We start from the raw sequence: 20405 nt of genomic DNA on the forward strand, positions 1-20405 counted from the left end.
CAGAAATAATATTTACTGTGCTCATTGTGTTTACATTTCTGATTTCTTTCGATATGTTAATGCTTTGCCAGGAAAAGCAGGTTACAGCAGACACCAGCACTTTCCTTTTTCTCGACATTTTGCCGTACTGTGCTCCATCTCGCACACCTTCACTTGTTCAACTCTCTCCCTCTGCACCTTCCCCACAACCTACAGAGGCATCCAGCCTTGCATCCTCAGAAAGCTTGGACAAGGTGCTTGGATCTGCGGCATTTTGGTTCGATGGAATCAGGAGATGGAAGGAACAAAGATGTTGTCTTTCACCTTTCCCTCACATTATCCTGTGAGGGAAGGTTCAGTGAACCAGGGCTTTTCTCTTTGAAGTGAAAAAGGATACAAGACGACATGATAGAGGTGTTTTTTATCCAAAATAAACTTTAGTCATAATAAAAATATTTACAAGAATATTTCATTCTTGTGCTTAGAGACAATGTTAAATTAAATTTTAAAAACAATAGCACTATTACAGTACAATACTTGAGGAGCTTCCAACCCGGCCCCTCCCTGTCCAATAACAGAAGAACCATAAACTGTGTTCCAGCCTAGAATGTGCAAGTCAGCAGCATTCCTTTCCTGATATCTCAATGTGTTGAAAGACTAACCCGTTTTAGGCAGAACAAAGGGCACCTTTCACTGAGTTGATGATCTTCCAGCAGCACTTGATGTCCATCTCTCTGCATGCCCCTGGGAACAGCCCAGAGATCAGACACTCCTCTATCACGCAGCTGCTCGGGTGAACTGTGACAAAGGCCCTTGCATCTTCGTCCACACCCTCTTCTCAAACCCACAGCCCACAAAGAGGTGAGCAACCGTCTTGTCCCCACAACAGTCCTCTCAGCAGTGGGTGCATGGTCCGGGCATATTTTTTTTAGATTATGAAGACACGCAGTCCTCTTTTATTGTCATTTAGTAATGCATGCATTAAGAAATGATACAATATTTCCTTCGGTGTGATATCACAAAACACAAGACAAACCAAGACTGAAAAAACTAACAAAACCACATAATTATAACATACAGTTACAACAGTGCAACAATACCATAACTTGATGAAGAACAGTCCATGGCACAGTAAAAAGTTCAAAGTCTCTCAAATGTCCCACATCTCGCGCAAACAGGAGAAGGAAGAAAACTCTCCCTGCCATGCCCAACCACAGTCCGACTCTGAGTCATCCGAAAACTTCGAGCTTCCGATCAGCCCTCCGACACCAAGTACTGGGCACCAACTTTATCCGAATGATTCGACCTCAATCTCAGTCGCCAGCAGCAGGCAAAGCCAGGGATTTTGGGGCCTTCCCTCCGGAAGATTTCTCGATCGCGCAGTAACAACGGCAGCGAACTGGCGTTTCAGAAACTTCTCCAGATGTTCCTCTGTGCTTTCATGTCAGTCTCCATCAAATCAGAATTGTCCACGGCCCCTATTTAACGGATACGGTATCATTTTCACTGGAGGGCTGCACGGCGCGGCGCGCTGCTATCTCTTCCTCCCGCCTGTAGGAGGGATCTGACAGGGATGCACATTGTTGCAGGCAGCCCAGCAAGGTCTTGCTACTTGTTGGGGAGATCTGGCTATGAGGTATTTTGCCAGATGGTCTGGGCAGACTGCTCAGGCAACCATCCCACAGTGTCCTTCAAGTCGTTCTCCTGCAGTGTCCGCACAACATCCCATACTGATCATCACCTGACGGACTTGAGGTCAAAGGTGTTGATTTAGAAGAATGAAGGCAAGTAGTGTGGCAACGTCCAGCTGACTGGGACGTTCTGCAGCCGTGGGGTCATATTCAGCCTTCGCAACACAGGAGATATGAGGTATCACACGGGTATAGATAGGGTGAATGCATGCAGGCTTTTTCCCCTCAGGTTGGGTGAATCTAGAACTAGAGGCTTAAGGTGAAAGATTAAATATTTGAGGGGAAACTGAAAGAGGAATTCTTCACCCAGAGGATGGTGTGTGTTTAGATAAGCACATGGATGACAGGAATATGGAGGGCTATGGTTCAGTGCAGGTTAATAGGACTAGGCAGTAAGATATTTTGGCACACACTAGATGGCCCGCTTCTGTACTGTAATGCTCTATGACTTATTAATGAATGGAATTAGGAAAGCCAGGAGGCGCCGTGAAAAGTCCTTGGCAAGTAGAATTAAAGAGAATCCCAAGGCTTTCTATACATCAAGAGCAAGGGGATAATTGTGGGAGGGTAGAACCAATCAAGGATACTTTATACTTTATTGTCGCCAAACAATTGGTACTAGGACGTACAATCATCATAGCGATATTTGATTCTGCGCTTCCCACTCCCTGGATTACAAATATTAAATATTAAAAATATTAAAAATAGTAAAAATTAGTAAATATTAAAAAATTAAATTATAAATCATAAATAGAAAATAGAAAAATGGAAAGTAAGCTAGTGCAAAAAAACCGAGAGGCAGGTCCGGATATTTGGAGGGTATGTGTGCTTGGATAAAGGTGGAGGATGTGAATGACTTCCTAATGAGTACTTTGCATCAATATTTACAACGAGAAAGATGTGAAGGATAGGGAGATCAGTGTGGAGCGTGCTAATTTGCTAGAGCATTTTGAGATAAAGAAGGAGGTAGTGTTGGGTCTCTTCAAAAATATTAATTTAGATAAGTCCACAGCACCTAATGGAATCCTAGGTTATTGAGGGAGGCAAGAGATGAGATTGCTGGAGCCTTGACAAATATCTTTATGTCCTGTTTAGCCATAGGTCAGGTACCGGAGGACTGGCGAGAAGCTAATGATGTTCCATTATTCAAGAAGGGAAATAGGGATAATACTGGATAATAGGAATAATACTATAGACCAGTGATTCTCATGTCAGGGGTAGGATCGATGAGCAATTGGAAAACTATAGCTTGGGTTTGTGCGAAGCGAGTACCATTTTTCTAACGACTGAATGTTTCAAAGAGGTAATAGATTTGATTTATAATGGGAGAGCTGTGGATGTTGTCTTCGTCGATTTTGGTACAGAGTTTGACAAGGACCTGCGTGGGAGGCTCGTCCAGAAGATTAAGATGAATGAGATTCACGGTGAACCGGCCATTTGGGATTCAGAAATCACTTACTCTTAGAAGACAGAGGATGGTGGTTGAGGGACTTATCATGGATGAAAGTCGTGACTAGTGGATTCACAACAGAACCTCTGCTGTTTGTGATATTTATAAATGACCTGGATGAAAATGTAAATGGGTGGGTTAGTAAGTTTGTAGGTGATACAAAGATTGGCGGTGTGGATAGCACTGAAGACAGGCAAAGGGTATTGTGGGATATAAGTCATTTGCAGATATGCGTACAGAAATAGCCAATGGAACTTAACCCAAACAAATTTGGGAGATCAGATGTAAAGAAACAGTAAACTGTTAATGGCAGGACCCTTAACAGTGTTGATGTACGAGGGGTCTTGGGGTCCAGGTGCATAGCTCCCTGAAAGTGGGTACAAAAGTTGACAGGGTAGTAAGGAAGACACATGGCATGATTCTATTTATTAGTCAAGGATTGAGCTCAAAAGTCAGGAAACTATGTTGCAGCTTTATAAGACCCTAGTTAGGTTGCATATGAAATATTCAGCTCTGGTCATCGCACTACAGATAGAATGTGAAGGTTTTGGAGAAGGTGCAGAAGAGGTTCACCATGATTGGAGGGTTGTTCATTGGAGTGGTGGAGGCTGATGGGAGACCTAACAGAGGTTTATAAGATTATGAGAGGCATAGGTAGAGGAGGCAAACAGCATCTTTCTCCCAAGGTTGAAATGTCTAATACCAGAGGGCGTGTATCTAAGGTGAGGGGAGCAAGCTCAAAGGGCTTCAGATGAAGAGAGGAAAGGAGTTCTCTGTATTATTTATTCAATTATTTATTTGCTGTTATTATTATTATTGTATTTGCACATTGGTTGCTTTATCAATGTTTATGTGTTTTTCATTAATTCTATTGTATTTCTTTGTTTACTATGAATGTCAGCAAGCAAATTAATCTCAGGGTAGTATAGATTGACATTTACATACCTTGACAATAAATTTACTTTGAACTTTGTGATGTGTGGGGCATGATCTTACACAGAGCGGTATTTCTAGAACACACTACCCAGGTGGTGGTGGAGGCAAATTCTATAGTCGTTCAAGAGGCTCTTCAACTGGCACATGAATGTGCAGGAATTGGAGGGGTATCGATATTGTGAAGGGATTAGCATTTGATTACTATTTTAACAGCAGTACTGTGCAAAAGTCTTAGGCACCCTAGATTTTTTTTTTATATGGTTTCAGATGGTCTGGCCTCTACAGAGCCCTGATCTCAACATCATCGAGGTTGTCCCAAATTACCTTGAGAGACAGAAGCAAGTGAGACAGCCATTCTGCAGAACTGGGACAAGTTCTTCAAGGTGCTTAGAACAACCTACCAGCTGAATTTCTTATAAGACTGCACGACCGTGTACCTAAGAGAATTGATGCAGTTTTAAAGGGAAAGCGTAGTCTCACCAAATATTGATTTGATTCAGTTTTTTACTGTTTACTGCTCTTCATAGAAAATCTTTTCTTATTTAGAAATTTTCATTTAATTATTTTTGAAAGCATCTCACTTTTCAGAATTTTTTTTACACGTGCCTCACACTTTTGCACAGTACTATAGCTCAGCAAAACATCATGAGTCAAAGGGGCTGGCCCCATGTTATACTGTTCCATGTTATATGTAGCATTACAGTCCATGTGATTGAAGGCAAGCTGACAAATTGGATCCAAAATTGGCAAGGTACCCAGACTGATTGCTGAATTGTTGTTCTGCGATTGAAAGCCTGTGACCAGAAGTGTATCGTGGGGATCGATGCTGCTTGTTACCATCATTACCTGTTTGAATATGATTTCAGGAAATATACAATTATTTTGAAATGACACAAAATTAATGGTAGTAACAGTCATACAGGCTACAGGAGAATATTGAACAGCTGGTAAGGTGGGCAGAGCAATGGCAAATAGAATCTACCCCTGTCATTGGTACTGACATATAAGAAACAAGAACTTCAGAAAGGGGAAGTTGGGAGAAAACACACCAGCCCCCATCGATGGATCAGCAGTGGAATGGGTGAGCAGCTTCAAGTTCCTGGGCATGAACACCTCAGAGATCTATCGTAGTCCCAACATGTTGATGCGACCACAATGTAGCCACACCAGCGGCTATGCTTCATTAGGAGTTTGAGGAGATTTGGTATGTCCGCAAATTTCTACTGTATGGTGGAGAGCATTCTGACTGGTTGCTTCATCTCCCAGTTGGAGGCTCCAATCCATAGGATTGGAAGAGGTTGCAGAGGTTTGTAGACTCAGCTTCACAGGCATAAGCCTCTCCAACACCTTGGTGCTCCTTCACAGGCAAAGCACCTTGAAAAAGCATTTCAGGATGTATATTGTATACATTTCTCTGACATTAAATTGTACCTTTGAACCTATGAACCACCAAGGATACTTTTAAAGGCGATGCCTCAAGAAGGCTTCATCTATCATTAAGGACCAGTCTCCCCTTTACTACCATCGAGAAGAGGTACGACAGCCTGAAGACCTACACTCGGCGTTTTCAGAACACCTTCTTCTCCTCTGCCATTAGGTTTCTGTATGGTCCATAAATCAATGAACACTACTCATATTTTTCTTCTGCACTGATTATTTATTTTTACTGTAACTTATAATAACGTGTTATGTCTTGTGCTGTACTACTGAAATAGAACAACAAATTTCAAGAGATACGTCAGTAGTAATAAACCTGATTCTGATTCTGAACTATTGGCTGTTCAGCCACCCGCCCCCCCCCGCCCCATCAACACTACCTCATTATCCCTTTTTTTTGCACTATTTATTTATTTCTGTACCTTATAGTGACTTTTGTACTGTACTACTGCCATAAAACAAGAAAACTCGTATCATGGTGATAAACATGATTCAGATTCTGAGACATTGCCGACCCTGGTTTATATCACTGGTATTTCCATTTATGAATCTAGTTTGTAGCCACAGAAACAGCTGTCCGCCCCCTTACCCACCCACCCCTTACAGATTAAAACTGTACTACTGGAAGATAGAACAGCACAGCTCAAGGGAAGGCGCCCTTCAGCCCACCACATCTGTACTGACCACAAAGCCGATTTAATCTGCCCATTCTCTTCCTGTTCACAGGTCTGTCTAAATGCCTCTTAAATACCACTATTGCATTCATTTCCACCACTTCCCCGACAGCCTGTTCCAGACACCTACCATGGTCTGTGTGAAAAAACCAGCCTCGCACAACTCCTTTAAATTTTCTCCCTCTCATTTTCAAGCTATGTACTCTAAAAATTGGCATTCCACCATGGGAGTAAGGCTATCAACCCAGACAAAGCCTTCCATAATTTTATATACTCCTGTCGGGCCTTCCCTCACTCTCTGACATTCCAGGGTACAAGGATAATGACAGAATTCTTAGCAGTTCGGAGGAACAGAAGGATCTTGGGTTCACGTCTATAGATCCCTCAAAGTTGTTGTACAAGTTGTGGTTAAGAAGGTGTAGTGTGTTGGCCTTCATTAATCGGGGTCTGAGTTCTAGTGTTGCAAGGTAATATTGAAGGTCTATAAAACTCTGGTTAGACCACACTTGGATCATTTCATTACAGGAAGGATATGGAAGCTTTAGAGAAGGTGCAGAGGAGATATACCAGATGCTGTCTGGATTAGTGAGCATTCCTTAGGAGGACAGGTTGAGCAAGCTAGGGCTTTTCTCTTTGTAGAGAAGGAGGATGACAGGTGAGAATCATAGGCACGTATTGTAAAATTTAGTGTTTTGTAACAGTAATACCATGCAAAACATAATAAAAAATTACAATAAGTTACAATAACAAATATTAAAAATAAACAAGTAGTGCAGAAAGAGAGCAAAATAGTGAAGTAGTGTTCAGGGGTTCATTGGCCACTTATAAGTCTGATGGCAGAGGGAAAGAAACTATTCCTTAAATCTGAGTGTGTGCCTTCAGACTCCTGTACCTGTCTCAGCTGTGCGTAGGTACACAGTTAAGAGTGCAGAGAGAGTAGAGCAGTGAGATAAGCACACATTCTTGAGGTGCACTTGTGTTGATTGTCAACGAGGAGAAATTATTTCTGATCCACACTGACTGTGGTCTCTCGATAAAGAGGTCAAGGATCCAGTTGTAGGGAGGTACAGAGGCCCAAGTTTTCAAACTTGTTAATTAGTACTGAGGAGATGATGACATTAAACGCTGAGTGGTAATCAATAAAAAGCAGCATACCATAGGTATTGCTGTCATCCAGGTGATCCAAGGCCGAGTAGAGACCCAGTGAGTGAGAGGCTGGTGACAATTGAAGTGCTTAAGATGATAAGAGGCATAGTTAGAGTGGACAGCCAGCACTTTTTGCCCAGGGTGACAATGCCTAATACAACTTTAAGATGATTGGAGGAAAGTATAGAGGGGATGTCAGAAGTAGTTTTCTTTATGCAGAGAATGACAAGTGCATAGACGATGCTGCTGGAGGTGGTGGTAGAGGCAGAATCAAACAGGGCATTTACGGATCTCTTAGATTAGCACATGAACGAAAGAAAAATCGAGGGCTATGTGGGAGGGAAGCATTAGATCTTGGAGTAGGTTAAAGAGTCGGCACCACACTGTGGGCCAAATAACCTGTACTGTGCTGTATGTTGTATGTTCTGTGTTCTAAAACCACCCAAGTTTGTCCAAGCTCTCCTTATAGCTAAAACTCTCTAATCCACTATAGTATTAGTGCTTTTCCTCTCTTGTTCTGCTGCGGAGTCAACTGTGGTTGCCACAATCTTGACTATTGGTGCTTTCCCCTCCCCCAACAGTATCTACCACAGCAACACTTTCAGTACGCTGGGTGAACTCAGCAGGTCGGGCAGTATCAGTCAGAAACATCGACTCATCGTTTCTGACTGATGCTGCCCGACCTGCTGAGTTCATCCAGCGTACTGAAAGTGTTGCTTTGATCTTTTACAGCATCTGCAGATTATTTTGTGTTTAGTATCTACCACAGTATATCTGTGTGGCTTGGTCACCTGGTATCCAGAACATTGTGGATGGACTTCAGTGAGTCTGTCTGCCATTCAAAACTTTAGACGTTACAGATAGAGGAAATATTAGCTCTGCATTCACCCTCACTTCCCTAAAGATGTTGCATGTTCTCACGAGCTCACCTCTCATTCTTTGAAATGCAACACATTATAGGTTCAGCTTGCTCACTTAAGAGTACTGTGAGCAGTTTCGAGCCTCGTATCTAGGAAAGCATGTGCTGACGTTTGAGAGAATCCAGAGCGGGTTCCCAATAACGATCTGGGGAATAAATATTGAAGAGCATTTGATGGCTCTAGGCCTGTATTCGCTGGAGTTTAGAAGAATGAGGAGGATCTCACTGAAACCTATCCAATATTGAAAGGCCTAGACAATGAGAGGATATTTCTTATAGTGGGGAAGTCTAGTAGCAGAGGCACAGCTTCAGAATATAAGGGTGTCCCCTAGAACAGAGAGGAGAAGGAATATCCTTAGCTAGAGGGTGGTGAATCTGTGGAATTCATTGCCTCAGATAGCTGTGATGGCCGAGATATTGGGTATACTTAAAGCACAGGTTAATAGTTTCTTGATTAGTAAGGGCATCAAAGGTTATGGGGAGAAAGCAGGAGAATGGGGTTGAGAGAGATAATAAAGCAGCAATGATGGAATAGCAAGCAGGCTCGATGGGCCAAATGGCCTAATTCTGCTCCTATGTCTTCTAGTCTTATGCTCAATCTATGAATCTCTGATGAAACCAGTACCTTGGGAATCAGTCCATCCATGATGACAATGTCCTCGCTTCAGTGGAGAGAAGAGTTGAGTGCACAGGGCTCCAGTTCCAGTTTCACCTGGGCTCTGCACTGCTACATTAAAGCACCTCACTCTTGTGTACAAGAAAGACTGCAGATGATGGAAATCCAGAGCAACATACAAAGGCTGGAGGATCTCAGCCTCAGTGGGCCAAAGGGCATGGTCTTTGCCTTCCTCATCGTTTTCAATCTCACAACATTCAATTTTCACTTCCCTTCACTTCACATCATGTTCCATCTGCCACACTTTTAGCCTGCTTATAAAATCTCTCTGCATCCTCCATGAAGCCCACACTCATGCCACTTCCTACCATTAGCAAACGTAGATGTATTACACTTGGTGCCCTGGTACAATTTGTTAATGAAGATGGTGAACAGATGGGTCCTCGGGACTCGTCACTGTATCACACACTAATCACAGGCTCACCAGTTAAAAGTCAGAATCATAAGACCTTAAGAACATAAGTCATAGGAGCAGAATTAAGCCATTCAGCCCATCAAGTCTGCCCCATCATTTCATCATGACTGATCCAATTTTCCTCCCAGCCTCAAACTCCTGCCTTCTCCCCATATCCCTTCATGACCTGACCAGAATTATTATAGGACCATAAAACCTTGACATACTCTAGGAGCAAATAAAGGCCATTCAGACCACCGAGTCTGCTCCACCATTCCGTCATGGCTGATTTGTTATCTCTCTTAATCCTATTCTCCTGCCTTCTCATCGTAATCATTGAATCCCCTTCCATAGTCAATCTCCACTTTAAATATACTCAATGTCCTGGCCTCCACAGCCATCCATGACAATGAATTCTATAGATTCACCACCCTCTGGCTAAAGAAGTTCCTCCTCATCTCTGTTCTAAATGGATGTCCCACTTTTCTGAGGCTGTGCCTTCTGGTCCTAGACTTGTGCACTACCTGAAACATCCTTTTCACATCCACTCTATCTAGGTTTTAGTGAGATTCCTTCCCCCCCCCCCCCCCATTCCTCTAAACACAGGTCCAGAGCCACCAAACAATCCCCATATATTAACCCTTTTATTCTGGGAATTATTCTCATGTACCTCCTCTGAACCCTCTCTAATGCCAGTGCATTGCTGACATACAGTATGTTGTGAAACTTCTTGTTTTGTGGCTGCAGTACAGTACAATCCATAAGAATAAATACATAAATAAATAGTGAGGTCTTGTTCATGGTTTCATGGAATATGCAGAAATCTGATGGTGCAGGAAAAGAATCTGTTCCTACATGTGGGACTTCAGGCTCCTGTACCTCCTCCCCAATGGTAGTCCACATGATGGGAGCCCTTGTTGATGGATGCAAAATAAATGAGCTGCTTATTATACCCAGTTACTGCTGTCCGCACATCACACTGAACAAGCACCACACACTGGGCTAAAATACACCAAATATTACTGGAACCCAGTCCTAGATCCCCAGGTTCAACAAGATCAAAGACTCTGACTTCATAGTACTGCAGTTACCTAAATATCAAACAGGTACAGGATAGCTTCTAACTGTATACCACCCAAAGCAGGTGAAAATTACAAGACTGAGCAAATTAAATAGGAAAACTTAATCAAACAATTCAACATCCAAAATTAAATCATCCATTTACTCACCAACATCCAGTCACAGCACTCTGTTGACCCGGCAGGCTGAGCTAGAAAGCAGGGAGAGGAAGGTAAACACACTGAGACTAGTTGGGGTAGGGTATATACACTGGGACCATTAGGGTGAGAGTAAATACACTGGGACCAATGGGGAGCCAGTAAGTACACTGGGACTATTAGGGTGAGAGTAAATACACTGGGACTAATGGAGAGACAGTAAGTACACTAGGACCAATGGGGAGACAGTAAGTACACTGGGACCATTAGGGTGAGAGTAAATACACTAGGACCAATTGGGAGACAGTAAGTACACTACGACCAATGGGGAGTCAGTAAATACACTAGGACCAATAGGGAGAAAGTAAATAAATTGGACCAATGGGGAGACAGTAAATACACTGGGACCAATGGGATGAGAGTAAATACAATGGGACCAATGGGATGAGAGTAAATACACTAGGACCAATGGGGAGACATTAAGTACACTAGGACCAATGAGGAGAGTAAATACACTGATCAGCATGATGACAGAACTGATAGTGCTTTGGCCAACAGCTCCTGACCTCTGACACTGTCTGTGGAGTTTGCACGCTCTCCACGTGACTGTGTGGATTTCCACTGTATGCCACAACAGAAAAATTTTACAGGCAGGTTTTATGCTTTGTCTGTAATATCTAAGTTTTTGCTAATGTCAAAAACAATGAAAGAATAGTTGATGGGCATGTGGAAGAAAGGGTACTGGAAAACAGATGGGTTTGTTCCACTAGGAACCTGCAGCACCTGACATGTTGAAGTGGCTTCCTCTGCGCTTTTTAAAAGTACAAGCGTACGGAAAGCTCTGAGATTAAATATGTTGGGATCATAAGGACTATCAGAAAAAGCAGTTGGATTAGTCAACTGGGAAACCTGGACCCATTGCACTTGCCAATAAGATCATGGCACAGCAATCAAACTGCCGGAGGAACTCAGCAGGTCGGGCAGCATCTGTGGAGGGAGACGGGTAGTAAATTTCCATCTGCACCAGAATATCTTGATCCAAACTGTTGACCATCCCTCCCTGCCTCCACAGATGCTGCCTGACCCACTGAGTTCCTCTAGCAGCTTGCTTTTGACTCTGGACTGCAGAATCTGCATTCTTAGGGGTCTCCAAGATCATGGCTGAGCCTTCGCCTGGGTACAGTACAGTACAGGTACAGCTCTTCCCATTGTCATGGACATCTTCAAGAAGCCATGCCTCAACAAGAAAAACATCCAACATGATGGACATCATGCCATCAGGCAGGAGGCACAGGAGCCTAAAGACCTACACCTCAGGGTTCAACAACAGCTTCTTCCCCGCTTTCATCCAGTTACTGAACCAACCTGGAAAAAGCTTAAAATTACCTTTAATTATATATGCTTTTGTTCCCTCACCTTGAACTAGTGTTTTTACTTTCTTAGATATTTTGCATATGCAAGTTTAGCTTGATTTTTGTTAAATTAAGTATATCTTAAGTTTGTCCTCATCTTGTACTGTGTGCTGCTGTTGCAAAAAAGTTACTTTTCATGGCATTTATACCCAGTTAGTTTATCTTTGGCAAATATAAACTTGAACCTAGCCAGTACGTCCCTTCATTAAACCCATACTGACCCAGTTTGTTTAATCACTTGTCAGAGAGACAAATACTCTATCCCAAGAATCAATCTAGTTAACCTTCATAGCAGTCCTTTTACCACAGGGAAGGAGATCAGAAGCTCCAAATGTGGTCTTACAAGGATCCTATATCATTACAGTAAGATATCACAACTCTTGAATTCAAATCTCCTATAAAAAAAAGCCAACATACTATCCACATTCCTAATCACCTGCTAAACCATGTTATCTTTTACTGAGTCACAGGCGCATTATATCATCAGCAAACTTGGATATATTATACTTATACAATCCATTCATTTAGACTGTGAACAGCTGGGGCCCGAGTAGCCAGCACACACAGACAAAAAATGGCCCATTTTTTCCTGTCTGCGCCAATACATTCGCCAGACACTGCAAACTGGGGAAAACACACTGTGCCCAGACGTTGGTCCCTTGGCTCAGCATGTTCAGCACATAGCTGGTTACCCAGTCACCAACCAGGCAGAGGACTGCTCAGAACCACTTCGGTATGCCTCGTTTCACACTGAAAATGAGATTTACAAGAATGAGCAAATCGAACACTTTAAACTAAGTGAAACAATTCAACATGCAAAACTAAATCACCCAATTACTCACCGGCATCAGGACTTGTGAGACACAGCTAACTGTGGGCACAGCACGCTGAGCTAGGAAACAGAGCAGAGTGGATCAGTGGGGAGAGTAAATACACTGGGATCAGTGGAGAGTAAATACACTGGGATCAGTGGGGAGAGTAAATACACTGGGGTCAGTGGGGAGAGTAAATACACTGGGATCAGTGGGGAGAGTAAATACACTGGGATCAGGGGAGAGTAATTACACTGGGATCAGTGGGGAGAGTAAATACACTGGGATCAGGGGGGAGAGTAAATACACTGGGATCAGGGGGAAAGGAAATACACTGGGATCAGTGGGGAGAGTAAATACACTGGGATCAGTGGGGAGAGTAAATACACTGGGATCTCTTATCAGGTGGGGAAGGCCCAACAGAGGCTCTACTTCCTAAGGAAGCTAAAGCACGCTCTCCTCCCTCATCACCTGCTGATCAACTTCTATCGGACAACTATAGAGAGCCTCCTGATGTATTGCTGTGCAGTGTGGTTTGCCAGCTGCACAGAACAGAACAGGAAGGACTTGCAGCGGGTGGTGAGGGTAGCAGAGCGGGTTATTGGCACAACATTACCCTCCCTTAGAGACATTTATACTGGCAGACTTCAAAAGAAGGCTACTTGTATTTCAAAGGATCCTACTCATCCTGGACATCACTTGTTTTCCCCTCTACCTTCTGGGAAGAGATACAGAGCATTAAGGACGAAAACAAAGACACTCCTTAACAGCTTCTATCCACAGGCAGTGAAATGTATAACACCCCCTTCCCTTCTCCTGCCCCCCTCCTAAGACGGCGGCAGCTAAATGCATCACACTTCCAGGAATGGCAGGTGTGCAATAGTCCTACCCCGCCGCCCCCCCCATCCATATATTATTAATTTTGGACTGCATTCCTGAGGTTTTAGAGTTTATTTTATGTATATATTTTTTGTCATGCTGCAAAATGTTGAGCTGCTAAACTGTGTTTCATTGCTCCACAACAATGACAATAAAGATATTTTATATTCTATATTCTATCAGTGGGGAGAGTAAATACACTGGGGTCAGGGGGAGATTAAATACACTGGGATCAATGGGGAGAGTAAATACACTGGGATCAATGGAGAGAGTAAATACACTGGGATCAGTGGGGAGAGTAAAAACACTGGGATCAATGGGGAGAGTAAAAACACTGGGATCAGTGGGGAGAGTAAAAACACTGGGATCAGTGGGGAGAGTAAATACACTGGGATCAATGGGGAGAGTAAATACACTGGGATCAATGGAGAGAGTAAATACACTGGGATCAGTGGGGAGAGTAAAAACACTGGGATCAGTGGGGAGAGTAAAAACACTGGGATCAGTGGGGAGAGTAAATACACTGGGATCAATGGGGAGAGTAAATACACTGGGATCAGGGGAGAGTAAATATACTGGGGTCAGGGGGAGAGTAAATACTCTGGGATCAGTGGGGAGAGTAAATCCACTGGGATCTGTGCAAGAAATTGATAAATAGAGTGGTTCATTTTATGAATCTTTACATTATATAGAAATGTTTTCAGACTCTGGTGGAGTTGGATAACAATATTCCAAAATGATTGCAGAGACGATGACCTGTTACGTGTGTAGACAGGAGAAGATGGTATTACTCTCCTCGGGACAGACTAGTTATTGAGACATTTAAACTCATAAAGAATGTAGACAGATAAGATAGAAAGTGCTGATGGAGGGGGTCAAGAAGCAGGAGACAAGAGGCCAAAGGCGATTGATATATGAACCGAGAGAGAGTTGAGAGAAATGCTTCACACATCTCACGGTTTAAGTCTGGAATTCATTACTGGAGTGGCTCGCAGAAGCATATTTAACAGCAGCATTCAAAGGAGTGTCGTTAGAACATAGAGTACAAAACAGTACAACATAGGGGCAGGCTCTTCAGCCCACAATGATGTGCTGAACAAATTAAATGCCGAATTAGACTAGTCCATTCTGTCCATATCGTGCCATTCTCTCCATATTCACGTGCCTTTGAAAACCTCTGCTGTATCTGCCCCCACCACCACCTCTGGCAGCGCATTCCAGGCACTGTGTGAAAAGACTTGCCCCGCGCTTCCCCTTTGAACTTACCCCTCTCAGTCTAAACGTAGGACCTCTAGTATTGGACATTTCAACCCTGGGAGAAAGATACCGGCTGAACAATCTGTCTGTGAACATTCACGGAGAGGATGTGAGGGTTCAGGGTAGGGGGAGGAGCTCCACTGAGAGAGACACGCAGAATGAATGACCATTCTCTACATGAGGAACATTCTGTGAATATGAGATGCCGGCTCTCAGTCAAAAAGCACATCAAATCCAATCATAATTTTATAACCAGTGACAAAATATATACCAATATTTCCTTCCTCTGTCATAATCTGTACAGCACACAAGCAGATCCATTGGCCCAGCTTATCCATGCTGACTATGCAGATTATCCACACAAAGCCATTCACTTGTATTAACCCCATATCTCTCTACTCCTTTGCTACCTATCTACCCATTCAAATGTCATTTAAACATAATTGACCCATCTCTACCATCTCCTCTGGCAACTCATCCACACAATTATCACTCCTTCTGTGAAAATCTTGCCTGTCTGATTCCCTGTAAACCCCCCTTCCTGGACCGAAGCCTGCGTTAAAGATAAAGATTGGCTTTATTTGTCACATGTAGGTGGAAACATACAGTGAAATGATCATTTGTGTCAAATTAAATCAGAGAGGATTTTGCTGGGTGACACTCAAGTGTGGCCATGCTTCTGGCGCCAGCATAACACGCCCACAACTTACCAACCCTAACCCACACATCTTTGGAATGCGGGAAGAATCCAGAGCACCCGGAGGAAACCCACATTGTCACCAAGATAATTAATAAACACCTTACAGGCAGCGGTGGAAATTGAGCTCCGGTCGCTGATTGCTGGTGCTGTTACAGTGTTACGCTACCATGCCACCCTGGTCTCTAGTTCTAGACTCCCCTGGCCTGTGATAACAACTAACCACCCTATCCATGTCCATCATAATCTTATATACCTCTATAAGATCACCCCTCAATCTCCCACACTCCAGCGAGAACAAGACCAGCATATCCAGTCTTTCCTTATTTGTATTGCTTTTTATTTCAGGCAGCATCCCGGTGCACTTCCTCTGTTGCTGCCACACCACTCCTGCACTGTTGGGGCTGGAACTGCACATGATACTCCAGTTGATGCCTAAGCAATTTTCTGTAAAGCTAAACATAACATCCCTAGGTCAACTACGACAGACGACCACGTAGATGTGGAGTGACAGATGAAATTTAATTCATCAGCCTCTGTAACACATGTTTATCAATTGCCTTCTTCACTGCCCTATCCATCTGTGTAGCCATTTCCAGAGAACTATGAACTTGCATCTCTTTTATATCAACACTCATAAGTTCCTATCATTCACTGTATAGGTCTTGCCAGTACCTGACCTCCCAAAATGCCCAAGAGCCTTATTAAAACTTGCCCAGTGACTGACGTCCACCACCATCGAGAGGCTGGTCATGGGACACATCTGCTCCAGCCTCCCAGACAACCCTGACCCATGGCAATTCACCTACCACTGAAAGAAATCCATGGCAGATGCCATCTCTGTGGCCCTACACTCATCTCTGGAGCATCTAGACGGCAAACACACCTGTGGTAAATTACTGTTCATTGACCACAGTTCTGACTTCAATACTATAATTCCAAGCAAACTCATCTCCATACTCCTCGACCTGGCACTCCACACCTCCACTTGCAGTTGAATCCTTGACTTCCTGACCAACGGTTAAGCATAAGCAGCAACAGTTCTGATTGTATAGTTTTTTTTTTAATTATGTTTTGCACAGTACTGCTGCCACAAAAAAATTATGACATATGTCAGTATTATTAAATGTGATTCTGATTCAATTTACTGTTGTAATGAAATAATCTGTACGGGTGGCATGAAAAAGAAAGTTTTTCACTGTACCTCAGTACATGTAATAATAATAAACCAATTTACCAAAATCATTACCTGGATTAAAATTGTCCGGATTAAATTACATCTGCACCCAGCTTTCCAGATTATGTCAATCCCGATATATCCTTAGACAACCCTTCCCCTTCTTTGCTATCTGTGACTGCACCTGTTTTCCTGTCATTCTCATCCAAATTATTCATAGATTACAAATAACTAAGGCACCACCAGCAATCCCTGTGGTACATCTCCAGTCAGAACACCACTCTCCAACATCACATTCTAACTCCAAGCCCCAAGTCAATTTTGGATCCAGTGCTCCAAAAGCTCAGTTTCCTTGTCCTCCAACCTTCTGGACCCTGGGAAAAGCCTTGCTAAAGTCCATGTTACCAAATGCACATTCAGAAATTTTCTTATTACCACCGCCAAAATCTCAATCAGACTTGCAAGACATAATTTCTCTTGCACAAAATCATGCTGACTCCCCTTAATCAGTCCCTGCCTTTGCAAGTGAACATAAATCATGTCTCTTGGAATTTTTCAATATAGTTTCTCTACTGCAGACATAAGACTCAATGACCTGGCGCTACCTGAGTTATCTCTAGTGCCTTATTTGAATCAGGAAATATTTGCTTTTGTTCAGCCTTCTCGTACCTCACCCAAAGACAGGGATGCAAAAGTTCCCAGCAATTTCCTTCCCTACATCCCATCGCATTCCAAGCACCCACCACTCTCTATGTAAAAGCTTACCTCTGTCATCTCCCCTAAACTCTCTTATACTTACCTTAAAAGGACGTCATCTGGTGAACACCATTACCACCCTGGGAAAAAGGCACACGATGTCCACTCTGTCTCTGCTTCTTATAATCCTATGCACCTCTATCAAGTTGCCTCTGATCCTCTTAACTTTTCCTCATGACAATATCCGTGTCAATGTCCTTAACGTTTCCGGACATGAACGTGTTCCAGAATATCTGCATACCCTTTCCCTAACTCAGTCCCTCCACATTCTTCTCCTTGGTGAATACTGACTGCAAATATTCAAGCAAATCCCTTGAGAAGTCTAAGGGAGGTAATAACACACCTAGGGAAGAATTCAGGAGGGCAAAAATGGGACATTAGATATGCTGAATAGGGAAGATAAAGAAGAATGCTAAAAATTCACTAAGTATATAAGAGGCAGAAGAGTGACTATGGAGAAAATAGATCCGTTTAAGATTTGGTGTGTTCGTTTAAATATGGAGCCACAGGAAATCAGAAAGGAAAGAATATTTCTTATCTATATTTACTGTGGACAAGATCATGGAAACTAGAGAATTCAGGAAAGAAAATAGTGAAGTCTTGAAATATTTTGAGAGGTGTTGGTGGTCTTGAGGCACATGAATGTGAACACATTCCTGAGGCCTGATCAAGGATGCTGTGGGAAGCAAGGCAAGAAATTACTGGGGTGCTGGCGGAGAGCCTTGTATATCGCACACAAAATGCAAGAGGTACTTAGATAAGTCAGCACCTATGAAGAGAAACATACATTGACTGTTTATTCTCCCCCACCCATAGATGTTGCCTGACCTACTGAGTTCCTCCTGCATTTTGTGAGTGTTGCTCAAGGTTTCCAGTATCTGCAAAATTTCTTGTGTCAGAAATTCTTGTTTGCTCCTTAGCCATAGGCAAGGTCCCGGAAGACTGAAGAGTGGCAAACGTGGTGCTGTTACTTAAGGAGGGCTGCCAGGAGAAGCCACGGAACCACAAGGGGTATCAGTGATCAAGATAGTTATGAGTTGGGGGTTGGAGAGAAGTTATTGGATGGGATCTATTTGCCCTTGCAGGACTGATTAAGGATAGTCTGGGAGATAGTGCCTCATGAATCTAATTGAGATCTTTGAAGAAGGGAGCAAGATTGACCAACGGAGAGATAGACATTCTCTATGTGGCCATTTGCAAGGCCTTCAGAAGGTCCCACAAAGCAGTCTGATCACGCAGGTTCCAGGGTGAACCAACCACAATCACATCCCACAGGGATGAAAACACCAACAGGCCTTGCCCACACAACCCGTGGAGATATGGACAATCCCAGCAGGCCATGCAACCACCTTCCATAAAGAGAGTGAGACTACTAGCAGCACCAATTCACACATGTCAGTGACAGAGAACACCAGCAGCCCATGCTCACACATCACACAGAGATAGAGAATCCCAGCAGACCATGCATACTTCTCGCACATTACATGTGAATACCAGCAGGGCTCGCTCAAGCACTTCAAAGAAACAGAGAACACCAGAAGTACTCACTCACACATTCCACAGACACCATGAATACCAGTAGGACTCACTCACAGATTTCTACAGCTGTACCATGGAGAGCATTCTAAATGGCTGCATCACCATCTGGTATGGGGGTGGGGGTGGGGGGGTGCTTACTGCACAGGATCAAAATAACCTGCAGAAAGTCGTAAACTTAGTCAGCTCCATCATGGGCACTATAACCAATAACCATATAACAATTACAGCACGGAAACAGGCCATCTCGGCCCTTCTAGTCCATGCCGAACTCTTACTCTCACCTAGTCCCACCAACCTGCACTCAGCCCATAACCCTTCGTTCCCTTCCTGTCCATAATCTATCCAATTTAACTTTAAACGACAACATTAAACCTGCCTCAACCACTTCTGCTGGAAGCTCGTTCCACACAACTACCGCTCTCTGAGTAAAGAAGTTCCCCCTCATATTACCCTTAAACTTTTGCCCTTTAACTCTCAACTCATGTCTTCTTGTTTGAATCTCCCCCACTCTCAATGGAAAAAGCCTATCCACGTCAACTCTATCTATCCCCCTCATAATTTTAAACACCTCTATCAAGTCCCCCCTCAACCTTCTACGCCCCAAAGAATAAAGACCCAACTTGTTCAACCTTTCTCCGTAACTTAGGAGATGAAACCCAGGCAACATTCTAATAAATCTCCTCTGTACTCTCTCAATTTTATTGACATCTTTCCTATAATTCAGTGACCAGAACTGTACACAATACTCCAAATTTGGCCTTACCAATGCCTTATACAATTTCAACATTACATCCCAACTCCTATACCCAATGCTCTGATTTATAAAGGCAGCATACCAAAAGCTTTCTTCACCACCCTATCCACATGAGATTCCACCTTCAGGGAACTATGCACCATTATTCCTAGATCCCTCTGTTCTACTGCATTCTGCAATGCCCTACCATTTACCATGTATGTCCTATTTTGATTAGTCCTACCAAAATGTAGCACCTCACATTTATCAGCATTAAGCTCCATCTGCCATCTTTCACTCTTCTAACTGGCCTAAATCTCTCTGCAAGCTTTGAAAACCTACTTCATTATCCACAACTCCACCTATCTTAGTATCATCTGCATACTTTCTAATCCAATTTACCACCCCATCATCCAGATCATTAATATATATGACAAACAACAATGGACCCAGTACAAATCCCTGTGGCATACCACTAGACACCGTCCCCCAATCTGACACACAGTTATCCACCACTACTCTCTCGCGTCTCCCATCCAGCCACAGCTAAATCCATTTTACTACTTCGATATTAATACCTAACGATTGAACCTTCCTAACTAACCTTATGTGTGGAACCTTGTC

At 43.2% G+C, this 20405-nt stretch overlaps 1 protein-coding gene across 5 annotated transcripts in view; it reads right to left on the reverse strand.

The window, feature by feature from the left end:
- Positions 1 to 20405, reverse strand: part of LOC140201724 (glutamate receptor ionotropic, kainate 5-like) — a 152312-nt gene that overhangs the window by 111960 nt on the left and 19947 nt on the right. For 4 of the 5 annotated variants that reach the window (XM_072266303.1, XM_072266301.1, XM_072266304.1 and 1 more), the window contains exons 2-3: positions 12774 to 12823; positions 10532 to 10572 (exon numbers count right to left, since the gene is read on the reverse strand). The gene's annotated coding sequence lies outside the window, so the exon portion shown is untranslated. Of the gene's footprint in view, positions 1 to 10531; positions 10573 to 12773; positions 12824 to 14888; positions 15069 to 20405 lie in introns of all 5 variants that reach the window. The other variant, XM_072266302.1, reaches the window with a different exon arrangement.

This window comes from Mobula birostris, chromosome 8, assembly GCF_030028105.1.
Source record: "Mobula birostris isolate sMobBir1 chromosome 8, sMobBir1.hap1, whole genome shotgun sequence".
NCBI classification, from domain to species: Eukaryota; Metazoa; Chordata; class Chondrichthyes; order Myliobatiformes; family Myliobatidae; genus Mobula; species Mobula birostris.